This window comes from Tamandua tetradactyla, chromosome 24 (assembly GCF_023851605.1).
Source record: "Tamandua tetradactyla isolate mTamTet1 chromosome 24, mTamTet1.pri, whole genome shotgun sequence".
In the NCBI taxonomy this organism is placed as follows: domain Eukaryota; kingdom Metazoa; phylum Chordata; class Mammalia; order Pilosa; family Myrmecophagidae; genus Tamandua; species Tamandua tetradactyla.
The window spans coordinates 50666891-50680873 of record NC_135350.1 but is presented as its reverse complement, the minus strand read 5'-3'; the positions used below and the strand labels follow the sequence as shown (position 1 = coordinate 50680873).

General features: G+C 38.2%; 1 pseudogene; it reads left to right on the top strand.

Moving 5' to 3' along the window:
* The first annotated feature begins 13313 nt into the window (after positions 1–13313).
* LOC143667962 (large ribosomal subunit protein eL31 pseudogene) lies at positions 13314–13694 on the top strand (annotated as a pseudogene).
* The last annotated feature ends 289 nt before the right edge of the window (positions 13695–13983 follow it).

Sequence of the window (13983 nt, the reverse complement as noted above, 5' to 3'; positions counted from 1 at the left end):
CACTTTGAGTTAGTTTTTGTAGAGAGTGTAAGATAACATTGCTCTTTCATTCTTTTGGCTATTGATATCAAGTTCTCCCATGACCATTTATTAAAAGAATATTGTGTCCCATTTCATGGATTTTGGTGCCTTACTGAAGATCAGTTGACCATAAATTTGGTTGTCTATTTCTGTGCACTTGATTTTATTCCATTGGTCAATACTACTATATTTGTGTCAGTACCATGCTGATTTGACAACTGCGGCCTTATTATAAGTTTAAAAATCATGAAGTGTTAATCTGCCCACTTCAATCTTTTTTTTTTTTTTTTTTTTAGGATGATTTTAGCTGCTTGGGGTCTCTTTCCCTTCCAGAAGAATTTGATAACTAGCTTTTTGAAGTCTTCAAAGTTCACTTCGGATAAAAATAAACATTCCAAAAACCAATTTGTTTTATTGTTTATTGAATCTGTAAATTAATTTGGGTAGATTTCAGATCTTAACTACATCAAACATCCCTATCCATGAGAGGGAATGTCTTTCCACCTATTTAGATTTTCTTTGATTTCTTTCAGCAGTGTTATGTAGTTTTCTGTTTACAAAACCTTTTTGTCCCTAGTTGAGTTCATTCCTAGATACTTGATTCTTTTAGTTGCTATTTTGAATGGAATTTTTCCTTTAATTAACTCTTCAGTTAGGACATTGCTTGTGTATAGAAACACCATTGAATTTTCACCTTAATTTTATATCCTATTACCTTGCTGAATTTCTTTACTACTCAAGCAACTTTATTGTAGATTCCTCAGGATTTTCCAAGTATAGCATCAGGTCATTGACAAATAATGAAAGTTTTACTTCTTCCTTTCCAATTTGGATGTCTTTTATTTTATTTCTTTTTCTTGCTTGATTGCTGTAGCTAGAAGTTCTAGTACAATGTTGAATAATAGTGGTGGCAGAGGGAATCTTGTCACATTCCCAATCTTAGGGGGAAAGCACTCAGTCTCTCACTATCATGTACAATGATAGCTATGGGTTTGTCATATATGTCCTTTATCATATTGAAGAAGTTTCCTTTAATTCCTATCTTTTGAAGTGTTTTTTATCAGAAAATGATGTTAAATATTTTCAAATGCTTTTTCAGCATCAATCAAGATGATAATGTTATTTTTCCCTTTCAATTTGTTTAAGTGCTGTATAACGTTAATTGATTTTCTTGTGTTGAACCATCCTTGCATTCTTGTAAAAAGTCCACTTGGTCATGCTGTGTAATTCTTTTAATGTGCTCCTGGATTTGATTTGCTAGTTTTTTGTTTGTTTGTTTGTTTGTTTGCATGGGCAGGCCTTAGTATTTGAACCCAGGTCTCTGGCATGGCAGGCAAAAATTCTGCTACTGAGCCACAATTGTACCACCTGATTTGCTCGTATTTTGATGAAAATTTTTGTATCTATGTTCATTAGGAAAAGTGGCCTATAAGTTTCCTCCCTTAGAGCATCTTTACCCAGTTTTGGTATTAAAGTGATTAAAATGAGTTAGGAAGTGTTTCTTTTTCCTCAATTACTTTGAAAAGTTTGAGAAGGGTTGGTGTTAATTCTTTTTTGGTATGTTTGATAAAATTCTCCTCTGAGGCCATCTGGCCCTGGGCTTTTCTTTATAGAAGATTTTTGATGATTGATTGAATCTTTTTACTTTTGATTGGTTTGTTGAGATCTTTTAGTTCTTCTTGAGTCAATGTAGTTTGTTTTTGTGTTTCCAGGAATTTGTCCATTTAATCTAACTTGTCTAGTTTGTTGGTGTATAGTTGTTCATAGCATGCTATTATGATATATATTTTTAAATTTCTTCAAGGTCTGTGAAAACAAACTCCCTCTCATTTCTGATTTTGGTTATTTCCATCCTCTCTTTTACTCTGGAAGCCTTGCTAGTGGCCCACTTATTTTATTGATTTTCTCAAAGAACCATTTTTTGTTTTTATTGATTCTTTTTGTTGTTCTTTTGTTCTCCCATTAATTTAATTCTGCATTAATCCTTGTTATTTATCCTCTTGTATTGTCTTTGGGCATAGTTTGCTGTTCTTTCTCAAGTTCCTCCAGGTGAGCAGTTAAGTCCTCAATTTTTGCTCTTTCTTGTTTTTTAATACAGGCATTTAGGGCACTGAATTTCCCTCTTAGTATGGCCTTTTCCACATCCTATCAGTTCTGATATGCTGTATTCTCATTTTCATTCAGCTGCAGATAGCTACCAATTTCTCTAACAATTTCTTCTTTGACCCACTCGTTGTTTAAGAGTGTATTATTTAAACTTAACATATTTGTCAAAGTTCTCATTATTTGATAGTTATGGATTCCTAGCTTCTTTCCTTTGTGATCAGAGAAAGTGCTCTGAATAATTTCAATGTTTTTAAATTTATAAAGGCCTGTTCTGTGCCCCAGCATATTATCTATCCTGGAGAATGTTCCATGAGCATTAAAGAAGAATGTATATCCTAGTATTTTGGGGGTGTAACGAACTATAAATGTCTATTAGTTCCAATTCATTTATCAAATTGTTAAGCTCTCTATTTCCTTGTTGATCCTCTGTCTGGTTGTTCTATCTATGGAGGAGAGTAGTGTATTGAAGTCTCCTACTATTATTGATGAAATGTCTATTGCTCCCTTCAGTTTTGCCAATGTTTGTCTCACATGCTTTGGAGCTCCTACATTGGGAGTATAAACATTTGTGATTGCTATTTCTTCTTGGTGAATTGACCTCTTTATTAATAGTTAGTGTCTTTCTTTGTCTCTTATGATGTCTTTGCATTTAAAGTCTATTTTGACTGATATTAGTATAGCTACTTTTGCTTTCTTTTGGTTACAACTTGCATGGAACATCTTTGTCCATTCTTTCACTTTCAATTTATTTGTATCTTTGTGTCTAAGATGAGTCTCTTGTAAGCAGCATATAGCTAGATTATATATCTTAATCCATTCTGACAATCTGTATCTTTTCATTGGTAAGTTTAGTCCTTTAACATACGAAGTTATTACTGCAAAGGCATTTCTTGAACTGCCATCTCATCTTTTGGATTTTATTTGTCAGATCTATACATTATTTTCCATCTTTCTCTTTTTATCCTTTAAGTTACCCTTGCTGGTACTCTTCAGTTCTGTGCCCTCTTCCAGAGCACCTTCTTTTTTTTTCCAACTGGTTGAACTTCATTTAATATTTCTTGTAGGGCTTGTCTCTTGTGGACAGATTCTCTCAGCATTTGTTTTTCTGTATACATTTTAATTTCTTCTTCAATTTTAAAGTACAGTTTGGCTGGCTACAGAATTCTTGTCTGGAAGTCTTTCTCTTTTAGAATCTTAAATACATCATACAACTGCCTTCTCTCATCCATAATGTCAATTGAGTTGTCTGAATTCAGTCTTATATGGTTTCTCTTGTATGTAGCAGATTCTTTTTCTATTGCCACTTTCAGAATTTTCTACTTCTTGTCAACATTTGACAGACTGATTAGTGTTTGCCCTATTTGGACTTATTCTATTTATAGTTAGTGGCTTTCTTTGATTTGTATAGCTATGTCCTTTTTTCTTTTTTTCAGCATGGGCAGGCACTGGGAATTGAATCTGGGTCTCTGGTTTGGCAGGAGAGAGCTCTAGTTATGTCTTTTATAAGGGTTGGGACATTTCCCTCATTATTTCCTCAACTAGCTTACTAGCCTTTTACTCTCCTCTTCTCATTCTGGGACACTGATACCACTTATATTTGTGTGCTTTTCTTTGTCCATCATTTCCCTGAGACCCAATTCAATTTTTTCCACCCTTTTTGTATTTGCTCTTTTATGCATTCAAAATCAGTTGTCCTATCCTCTAGTTCACTTATTCTTTATTTTACCTTTTCAAATGTGCTATTGTGTGTCTCTAGTGTATATACATGCACACATATATATATACCTATATCTATATGTATGTGTAAATATATATAATTTGTATGCTGCATGGTGGTGGTCACATTTCATTCTTTTCCAAATGAGTATCCCAAATTGCAACACCATTTGTTGAATTTTTTGGTAAGGGTTGGAGGGTGGTGTGTACAGGCTGGAAATTGAACCCAGCTCTTCTGCATGGCAAGTGAGAATTCTACCACTGAAGTGACCTGCTTCTAGTTTATTTTTATTTGGTCTACAGCATATTTAATCTCCATGCTATCTGCTATTTTTTTCTATTTATTCTTTCAAATTCCTTTTTAGGCTCTTCTAGTGTCTTCTTGACCTCCCTTACTTCATTAGCCATGCAATTTATTTTATTTAGTTGAGTTATATGAAGATTTTTGATTAGTTGTTTCAAAGTCTGTGTCTCCTATGGTGTTTTAATTTGGTCATTTGTCTCGGTTATATCTGTCTTAATCTTCATATGCTTAGTGATTTTCTGTTGCCTTTGAAGCATGTAAGTATCTTGATAGGGTTACTTTGGAAATTGATTTCCTTTCTTAGTCTAAAGCTTTGCATTTGTGGAATGGATGTGGGACAGGAGGCAGGTCATGGGGTAAGGCACAAAGGTGTGGTGATGGCTTAAGGTGCAGATACAGACATGGGTCAGGAACACTACATTGGTGCCTGTGAGCATGGGGTGCAGGGTGCGAGGTTGTGGAGGTGCAGTGCAGGGGCCATGTGTATGAGGTGCCACTCAGGCAGGTCTTTTAACACAGGAGCAGAGTGTGCATTGGGGGACACAGAGGTAGGGCATGACAGGAGGTGGATAGGGGACTGTATGGATGCATGGGTGCTTGTGCAGAGTAGGATGTGGGTGGGCATGTGGAGTGTGTAGTTTGTAGGTACCGGGGTGTGGGGTATGGGTCACAGTGGTCAGGGCACAGGGAGAACATGATGTGGGTGTGTCCTTTTGCAGGAGGAGGGGTCCAGGGTGGCCAGGATGCAGATGCACGAGTGTGTAGGGATGGGGCACAGGTCAGGGGGATTGTAAGACCTGGGTCAGTGGTGGGTGATGTCAGATGGGCAGAGCCCTGATGCAGGTTTGCAGGTTGGGGGTGTTGGGGCAGTGGTGCACAGGTGTGCAAGGTTGGGGCTTTGTAGCATAGATGAGCACGTGAGTGCCTGCCAGTTGTGGGAGCAGGGTGCTTGTCCAGGGGGCTGGGCCAAGAGTGTGCATGTATGTGGGGCAGAGGAACTTGGGTGCAGGGCTCAAGAGGTTAGGGCATGGATGCTTGAGCACCTGGCAGTGAAGATGTGGCTGTGAGTATGTGTGGGTCTGGGGGCCACGGCCCTAGTGTACACATGTGCAGAGCTAAGTGGAAGCATGGTGGGTTTGCATCTGCTTGAACTGGGGGCGTGTGTGTGGCCTGGATGCTCAGATCAGCACTTGCCCAGAGTTGGGGGGTTGCATGGCAGGGGGGTTGCATGGCAGAGTGCACACATGCACAGATCTGGGGGAGGGCTGGATGCTGTTGTATGCATGTGCAAAATTCAGTGGGGGTGGGCCAGGGGCCCAACTATAGAGGCTGGGGACGTGTGTGGCCCAAGTCTGAAGTCACTGCCTGCAGGGGGCAGAGACAGGGAGCTTGGGGTTATGGAGGTCTTGGGTCTCAGGAAGGGCGGGACTAGACTGTGAGACTGCATGGGAGAGGTGGGTTGGGCTGGGGCAGGCATGCACGCATGCATGGGGTGTGTGTGTGGGGGGATTCAGGTGTGGTGTCTGCGGTGGAGGAGCTTGGAATGCGGTGTTGGGGGCTGATGGGTTCAGGTATGTAGAGTGTGGAGGGAATCATGGGTTGCAGGGTGGGGGCACCACATGTGAGAGTACTGTGTTTAAGGAATGCATTTTGGCATACTTCCTTGTCCCTATTTCCCTGTCCATGCACTCCTGAGGACTCTTGGCTTCTGTTTGGAATGGGACACATTAAGCTGTTTACACTAGCTGAATGGTCTCTGATTCCCTGCATCTCTATTCTTCAGCTTTTGCAACCAGGGCCTCCATATGAGGTGTAGAAGACCCTCCCAGATTTCTTATACCCTGGGATTGCCCTCCTAGTCACCTGCCCATCAGTTATTCAGCTGTTCTTTTGAGCAGAGTGAACTTGACCTATCCTATTCTGCCATCTTTCTTTTTTTCCTTTTTCCTCTTATTCTTTCTTTACAGAAAAATGGAAATATTCTCATATAGATTGTGGTGATGAATACACTCTATGTGAATATGCCAGGAAACTTTTATTGTATACTTAGAATTGATTGTGTGGCGTGTGAATAAAATTGTTTAAAAATAGACAGAAAGATACAAGTGCTAAAGAAGATGTGGAGAAAAAGATATACCTATTCACTTCTTGTAGGAAAGAATGGTGTATCCCTTCTAGAGGGCAGTGTGCTGGTTCCACAGGAGGTTAGGCATAGGTTTGCCATATGATCCTGCAAATCCATTATTAGGTATATTGTTGGAAGAACTGAAAGCAGGGACACAAATACACATATGCACACTGGTGTTTATGGTGGAATTATTCATGATTGCCAATGAATGGTGGTGGCCTAAGGGCACATTAACTGATGAATGGAAGAGCAAACTGTGACATATTAATATAATGGAATATTGAGTGCCTGCAGAAAGGAATGAAGTCATGAGACATGCAACTAGGTGAATGAAGTTTGAAGACATTATGTTGAGTGAAATAAGCCAGAAACAAAAGGACAAATATTGGATGATTTCACTAATATTAACTATAATGAGTAAACTCTGAGAATTGAATTCCAGAGCAGAGTTTAACAGGGGATAGAAAGTTGGCAGAGATTGAGCAATTGATGATTAAGGAGTATAGAATATTCAATAAGGCTTATGGGAAAAGTTCCTAGATTGTAAGCTTTGACAGCAGCCACATATATTCTAGAGTTTAACTGTCATTTCTTAATTCTGAGATATTGTGCTTTTTGTGTATAACCTGGTAGTTCCCTGGAGCTTAAGGAATCTTTGTGACACCTGGCACTCAGAGTTAGAGTTCTTCAGCTCTGAAAGTCAACATTGCTCCATACAGCAAATGTTAAAGAATCTGAAAAAGAGATCAGACTTCAATTGGAATATGAATGAAAGAGATCTGGCTGGACCAAGGTAAATTAAAATACAGGGTAAAGGTCTGTATTTTAAAACTTCAACTTCTGCTTAAGACCAAAGGAGAAAATGTTTATTTTGTCCAAAATTTAAATTTTCTGTCCAAATTTTAATTTTCAAGCCTTGATCTTGAGATTTGCACTTATGAAACTTATTTCTGCAATGGTGAAGTTAAGCCTTCTTATAATTATGCCTGAGTCACCCTCCAGAGAACCTCTTTTGTTGTCAGATGTGGACTTTTTCTCTAAGCCAATGCTGCAAATAAACTCAGTACCCTACCCATATGTGAGACATGATTCCCAGGGATATAAGTGTCCTTATCAATATGGGACATAATGCTCAGGCATGAGCCTGGCCCTGACATCATGGGATTGATAATGACTTCTTGACCAAAAGGAAGAAAGAAAATAAAAGAAAATGAAGTTTCAGAGGCTAAGATCTCAAGTAGAGTTCAGAGGTCATTCTGGAGGTTATTCTCATGCACGCTTCACCCAGTTATTGCAAACTGTATCAATATGCCAAACACCAATCAACAGTAGTCCTGAAAATCTTAAGAATACACTGGGCTCTAGCTAAGACTCTAGAAATTTTAGTTAGTAAGTTTATTTTTTCAGAAACTTAAGGCCTCCAGATTGTTCTTATGACAAATAAGTCCTGAAGCCCAGCAGTACCAGCCTCTCCAAGATCATCAACCAGTTTCATTCTTCTACCTCAAAAGTCAACACCATTTTCCAGCATGAATAAAGTAAAATGTTCATTGCCTAGATATCCTTGAAGATTTAGAGAAAGATCATATGAGAGGGAAGAGATATAATTGAGAAATTAGGATTGAGCAAATGATTATGACCAGTTACTCATTATATAGTCACTGAAAAAAAGAAATATATATGTATATTCTTTTTTAGTGCGTTCTATTAGAATACACTAGAATTCTAGTTTCTAGAAATTTGTTTCTAGTGTATTAGACTAGCCAGAAGGAAATACCTGAAATTGTTGAAGTGTAATCAAGTAGCCTTGATCATTGATAATGATTGTATTAATATATAGTTTTTTCATGTGACTGTGTGATTGTAAAAACCTTGAGAGTGCAATACACACACACACAAATATGAAAATAAGAATAGGATCAGTTAGATGTATCACAAAGTATTCAACTATACAAAAAAGGGGCCTGCAATATAGGAAAAGAAAAACAAACAAAAAATATGACATTTACCCTTTATCCAGTGTATGGGTGGATACCCTTTATCCAGTGAATGGGTAGATGAGTGTGCTGATTTGAAAGTACTACATGCCTCAGAAAAAGCCATGTTTTAATCCTGATCCAATCCTGTAGGAGCAACCATTTCTTTTAATTCTGATCTGATAATGTAGGTTGGAATCTTTTTATTAGATTATCACCATGGAGATGGGACATAACCAATTGTGGGTGTTAAACTTTGATTCGATGGAGATGTGCTGTGACCCATTCCAGGTGGTTTTTAATTAGTTTCCTGGAATCCTTTAAAAGAGGACAGAGTTTGGAGAAACACCTGAAGCAACAGAGCCAACAGAGAGCTGACAGAAACTTCAGAGCAGAGCTGACAAAGTTATTGAAACTTAGAGAACAAAGGCACAGATGTTTGGAGATGGTTGGAGTCCAGCAGATGTTGCTGTGCTATGTTAAGCAAGTCAGAACCTGGAGAGAGCCAAGGGAAGTCAAGACATGAAAGCCAGCCCCTGAGAAGCAAACTGAGGAACCTCCACATAGACAGAAACTGAAAGCAATGGAGCCCAGGAGTAAGGGACCAGCAGATGCCAGCCACATGACTTTCCAGCTCACAGAGGTGCTTCAGACCAATCAGCCTTTCTTGAATGAAGGTAACCTCTTATTGATGCCTTAATTTGGACACTTTCATTTCCTTAGAACTGTAAACTTGTAACTGATTAAATTCCCTTTATAAAAGTCATTCCAGTTCTGGTGTATCACATTCTGGCAGCTTGCAAAGTAACACAGATTTGGTACTGGAGAAGTGGGGTGCTGCAGCAGTTTGCAAATAACAAATATGTTGGAATTGTTCCTGTTTGGATGGATAAGGGAAAGATTTTGGGGAACTGTGAGGAGCTTTATGGAGAAGGCCTAGTGTACTTTAAAGAAACTGTTGGTGTAAATAGAAACACTACCAGTCTGGACAAGGGGACAGAAAAAAGACAAATTGGAGTTTGTAGAGTGGGAACCATGAAAACTAGGGTCTGAAGACAAGAAACCTTGGGTTAAGAGAGCAGATCCACCCAAATATTTGGAGAGGGTGAGTTTACCCCAAGAGCAGAAGGCAGGCCTTCCACTTCATTGTTCGTGAAGAGTTGTGCCACACCTGGCATTGGAAAGGGTGGAGTGCATAAAATGGAGATTGAAAGGAACCTGGCTGCTGCCCTATTGTTCTGGATGGGTTGACTGTGTGCCCTGGAGATGGCAGAGATCCTGGGTGCTGCCCCAAAGTTTGGAGAGGGTAGAACTGAGAAAAAGCTGGTCTCCCCAGTGTCCCCAATTGTAACCACCTCAGTGTTTGGAGAGAGCAAACCACTGCATAGGCTTATGGAAAGGGTGGGACTGCAACTTTCTAAAGTGCAGAGGATAAATGACTCTCAGAATTTGAAATCCAATGGAGTTTGCCCTACAGGCTTTCAAAACTGTATGGATTTGATGACCCTTGTGTTCTTTCCAGTTTCTTCTATGGAAATGGAAACGTGTGTCCTATAGCTGTCTCTTTATAGAAACCATTCCAGTTCTAGTGTATTGCATTTCAGCAGCTTGCAAGCTAACACAATGAATAATAAAATAAAGATGCATAAAGAAAAAAATAATAGATTATGAATATGGGTAAAGCTACCCTTATGTAAACTATGGTCAATAGTTACAGTATTACTTTAATAATCTTTCATCAGTTGTAACAAATATAACTACTCTTAAAAAATAGTAGAATTACAAAATGTATTATTATCAATTATAACTTACTTTACACACTAATGCAAATGTTTGTGGTGAGGTGGTGTATGGGAATCCTATATTTTATGCATGTTTGTTCTGTAAACAAAAAGCTTCTCTAATAATTTTTTGGGGGAGGTGGATGGTCCAAGAATCAAACCTGAGTCTCCCACATGAAAGGTGAATGTTCTACCACTGAACCACCCCAAATTTTTTAAATTAAAAAACAAGGGAGAGCTTAAAGTATTCACAGATAAACAGAAACTGAGGGGATTTGCCACCAAAAGACCTGTCTTACAGATTCCTAAAGGGAGTTCTTCAGGTTGAAATAAAAAGAGAGAAGATGGTGGTTTGGGGTAGTGTGAAGAACTGAGGAACTTTGGTAAAAGTAATTAGATGGATAAATGCAAAATCCAGCAGAACCATATCCTCAATATGTATCCTCTCCTCTTTAATTCCTACTATAGTTAGAATATAATCGAACAAGAAATAGTCATATTTCCTGATAATGAACATGTAAATTACAGAAGTTATGTGGAACAAAAATAGCATAAAAGGGGAAAAGAGGGATATGGAACCAGATAATGTGTATATTATTGAAGTTAGGTTGGTATCTTTTCAAATTAGTAAGTTATAGATTTAGGTTGTGTAATAAAAACCCCATAGTAACCACAAATAAAGTATTTAAAAATATATACATTCCCGGTGTCTGCCCATGCAAAAAAAATACACACACACACACACACAAATATGAAAACAAGAATGGGATCAGTTAGATGTATCACAAAATATTCAACTATACAACAAAGGGACCTACAATAAAGGAAAAGAAAAACAAAAAAAATATATGACATAAAAACCACAGGACAAAGTGACTGAAGTAAGTACAGCCTTTACAGTAATTAAGGCTGAATGTTAATAAATTAAATTCTCCAATTAAAAGATACAGATTAGCAGAATAGATTTTAAAATCCAATCATATGTTGTTTACAAGAGACTCACCTTAGAGCCAAAGACACAAATAGGGTAAAAGTGAAAGGATGGTAAAAGATAATCCATGCAAATAGTAACCGAAAGGAAGCTGGGGTAGCTATACCAATATCAATGAAAATAGACTTGAAGTCAAAAGCTGTTACAAGAGACAAAGAAGAGTGCTATATGCTGATAAAAGGATCAGTCCACAAAGAGGAAATAATCTTAAATTTTATGCACTTGTGATGTTTAGGCTCATGTGGCAATTAGACCAGGTAATGGCGCCCAGTTTTTTGGTCAAACAAGCACAGGCCTAACTGTTACTGTAAAGACATTTCATGGACTTAAATCATCAGTAAGGTGATTATATCTATGACTGATTACATCCACAATCAACTGAAGAGATTTCCTATAGCAATGAGAGACACTTTGTCCAATCAGTTGAAGGCTTTAAAGGGAGAATTGATGAGTTTAGCAGCCAGAAGAGAAAACTTTCCTCTCTATTTCAGCTGACTGGCTTCTCCTTGGGAATTTGTTGACAGCCTTCCTCAGAGTTCCCAGCACGCCCTATTGAATTTGGACTTATGTATCTCTAGAGTTATATGAGACAATTTTGTAAAATCTGATGATGTTTACAGCTATCTCCTGATGGTTCTTTTTCCCTAGAGAACCCTGCCTGATACAGCAACCACGGTGCTCCAAAATGCTTGAAGTAAGTGCTAGCAATGCTGAAGGGAAAAATAGACACCTACAATAATAGTTGGAAACTTCAATATACTATATCCTTTAATAGATGGAACATGTAGACAGAAGATTAATAAAGAAAGCAAGAACTTGAATAATAGGATAAATGAACTGGACCTAACAAACATATATAGAGCATTGCACCCCCAAATAGCAGGATATACATTCTTCTCATTCTTCTCAAGTGCACATGAATCATTCTCCAGGAGAGACTACACAATGGATCACAAAACAAGTGTCAATACATTTGAAAAGTTTAAAATTATACAAAGTATCTTCTCTGGTCACAATGGAATGAAGCCAGAAATCACTAACAAGAAGACAACTAGAAAATACACAAAAATACAGAAATTAAATGGCACTCTCTTTAACAATTAATGGGTCAAAGTAGAAATTGAGGTGTTTGGGTTTGCTAAAGCTGCCAGAATGCAATATATCAGAAACGGATTGGCTGTTATAAAGGGGACTTATTAAGTTACAAGTTACAATTCTAAGGCCACGAAAATGTCCAAATTAAGGCACCAATAAAGGGATAACTTCTCTCAGAGAGGCTGATTCTTGGGTTTTTCCATCACATGGTGTGTTAGCTTGATGAAGCTGCTGCTTTCAAAATATACTGAAACAAAATGGCTTTTAAAAAAGGGGAATTTATTAAGTTGCAAGTTTACAGTTCTAAGGCTATGAAAATGTCCCAAGTCATCTAGAGAAAGGTACCTTGATTCAAGAAAAGCTCTTGGGTCCAGAACATTTCTGGAAAGGCACATGGTGACATCTGTTAGTTTTCTCTCTTGACTTCTTGTTTCATGAAGCTTCCCCAGGGGGTATTTTCCTTCTTCTTTTCCAAAAGTCTCTGGATGGGTGGGCTCTGTTGGTTCTGGTGGCTCTAAAGCTTTTTCCAAAATGGTTCCCTCTTAAAGGGCTCCAGTAAGCAACCCTACCTTGAACGGGTGGAGGCACATCTCCATGGAAACTGCCTAATCCAAAGTTACTATCCACAATTGAGTGGGGCATATCTCCATGGAAACAATAAAAAGATTCCACCCAGCATACCGAATGAAGATTAAAGAATATGACTTTTCTGGGTACATAATAGCTTCAAACCAGCACACATGGGAAGGCACATGGTGATGTCTGCTATGCTTCTCTCCTGGCTTCTGGGCTCAAATGGCTCTCTCAGCTCCTTCTCTATCTCCAATATCTGTGTCTGAGCTTTCTCCAAAATGTCCCACTCTTGAAGTATTCCAGTAAGCTAATTAAAACCTACCTTGAATGGGTGGGGTCACATCTCCATTTACTCAAAAGGTCCAAAACACAACTGGGTGGATCACATCTGTATGGAAACAACCTAATCAAAAGATCCTACCCAAAACAATAGATCTGCCCCCAGAAGATTGGAATAGTATTAAAGAACATGGCATAAAAAAAGAACATAATTTTTCTGGGGCACATAACAGCTTCACACCAGCACAAAAAGGAAATCAGTGGATATCTGAAGATGAATGAAAGTGAGAACACAGCATAGCAAAACATATGGGATGTGATGATCCAATCTTGTCTAGGCAGGATGGCTCCCACAAAGAAGGATGGTGAGAAGAAGTGCCATTCTGCAATCAATGAGTTGGTGACCAGGGAGTACACCATCAACATTCACAAACACATCCATGGAATGGGTTTCAAGTAAAATGCCCCTCAGGCACTCAAAGAGTTCTGGAAATTTGTCATGAAAGAGATGATGGGAACTCCATATGTGTACATTGACACAATGTTCAGCAAGGCTGTATAGACCAAGAAGATAAGATAAGGGATGTCTCATATTGTATCTGTGTATGGTTGTCCAGGAAACATAATAGGATGAAGATTCCCCAAACAAGCTGTATACATTGTAACCTATGTATCTGTCACAACTTTCAACAAATTGCAAACAGTCAACATGGATGAAAACTAACAGCTGATTATCAAATACAATTATAACTGCCTTCAAAAATAAAAAATTATGGGATGCAGCAAAGGCAGCACTGAGAGGGAAATTTGTAGCCCTAAATGCTGCATTATAAAAGAAAAAAGAGCTAAAATCAAAGACCTAACTCACACCTGGAACACTTAGATAAAAACAACAACAAAGCAAACCAAAGCAAACAGAAAGAGAGAAATAACAAAGATCAGAGTAGAAATAAATGAAATAGAGAATAATAAGTGAGAGCATTGACAAAACCAAAAGTTGGTTCTTTGAAAAG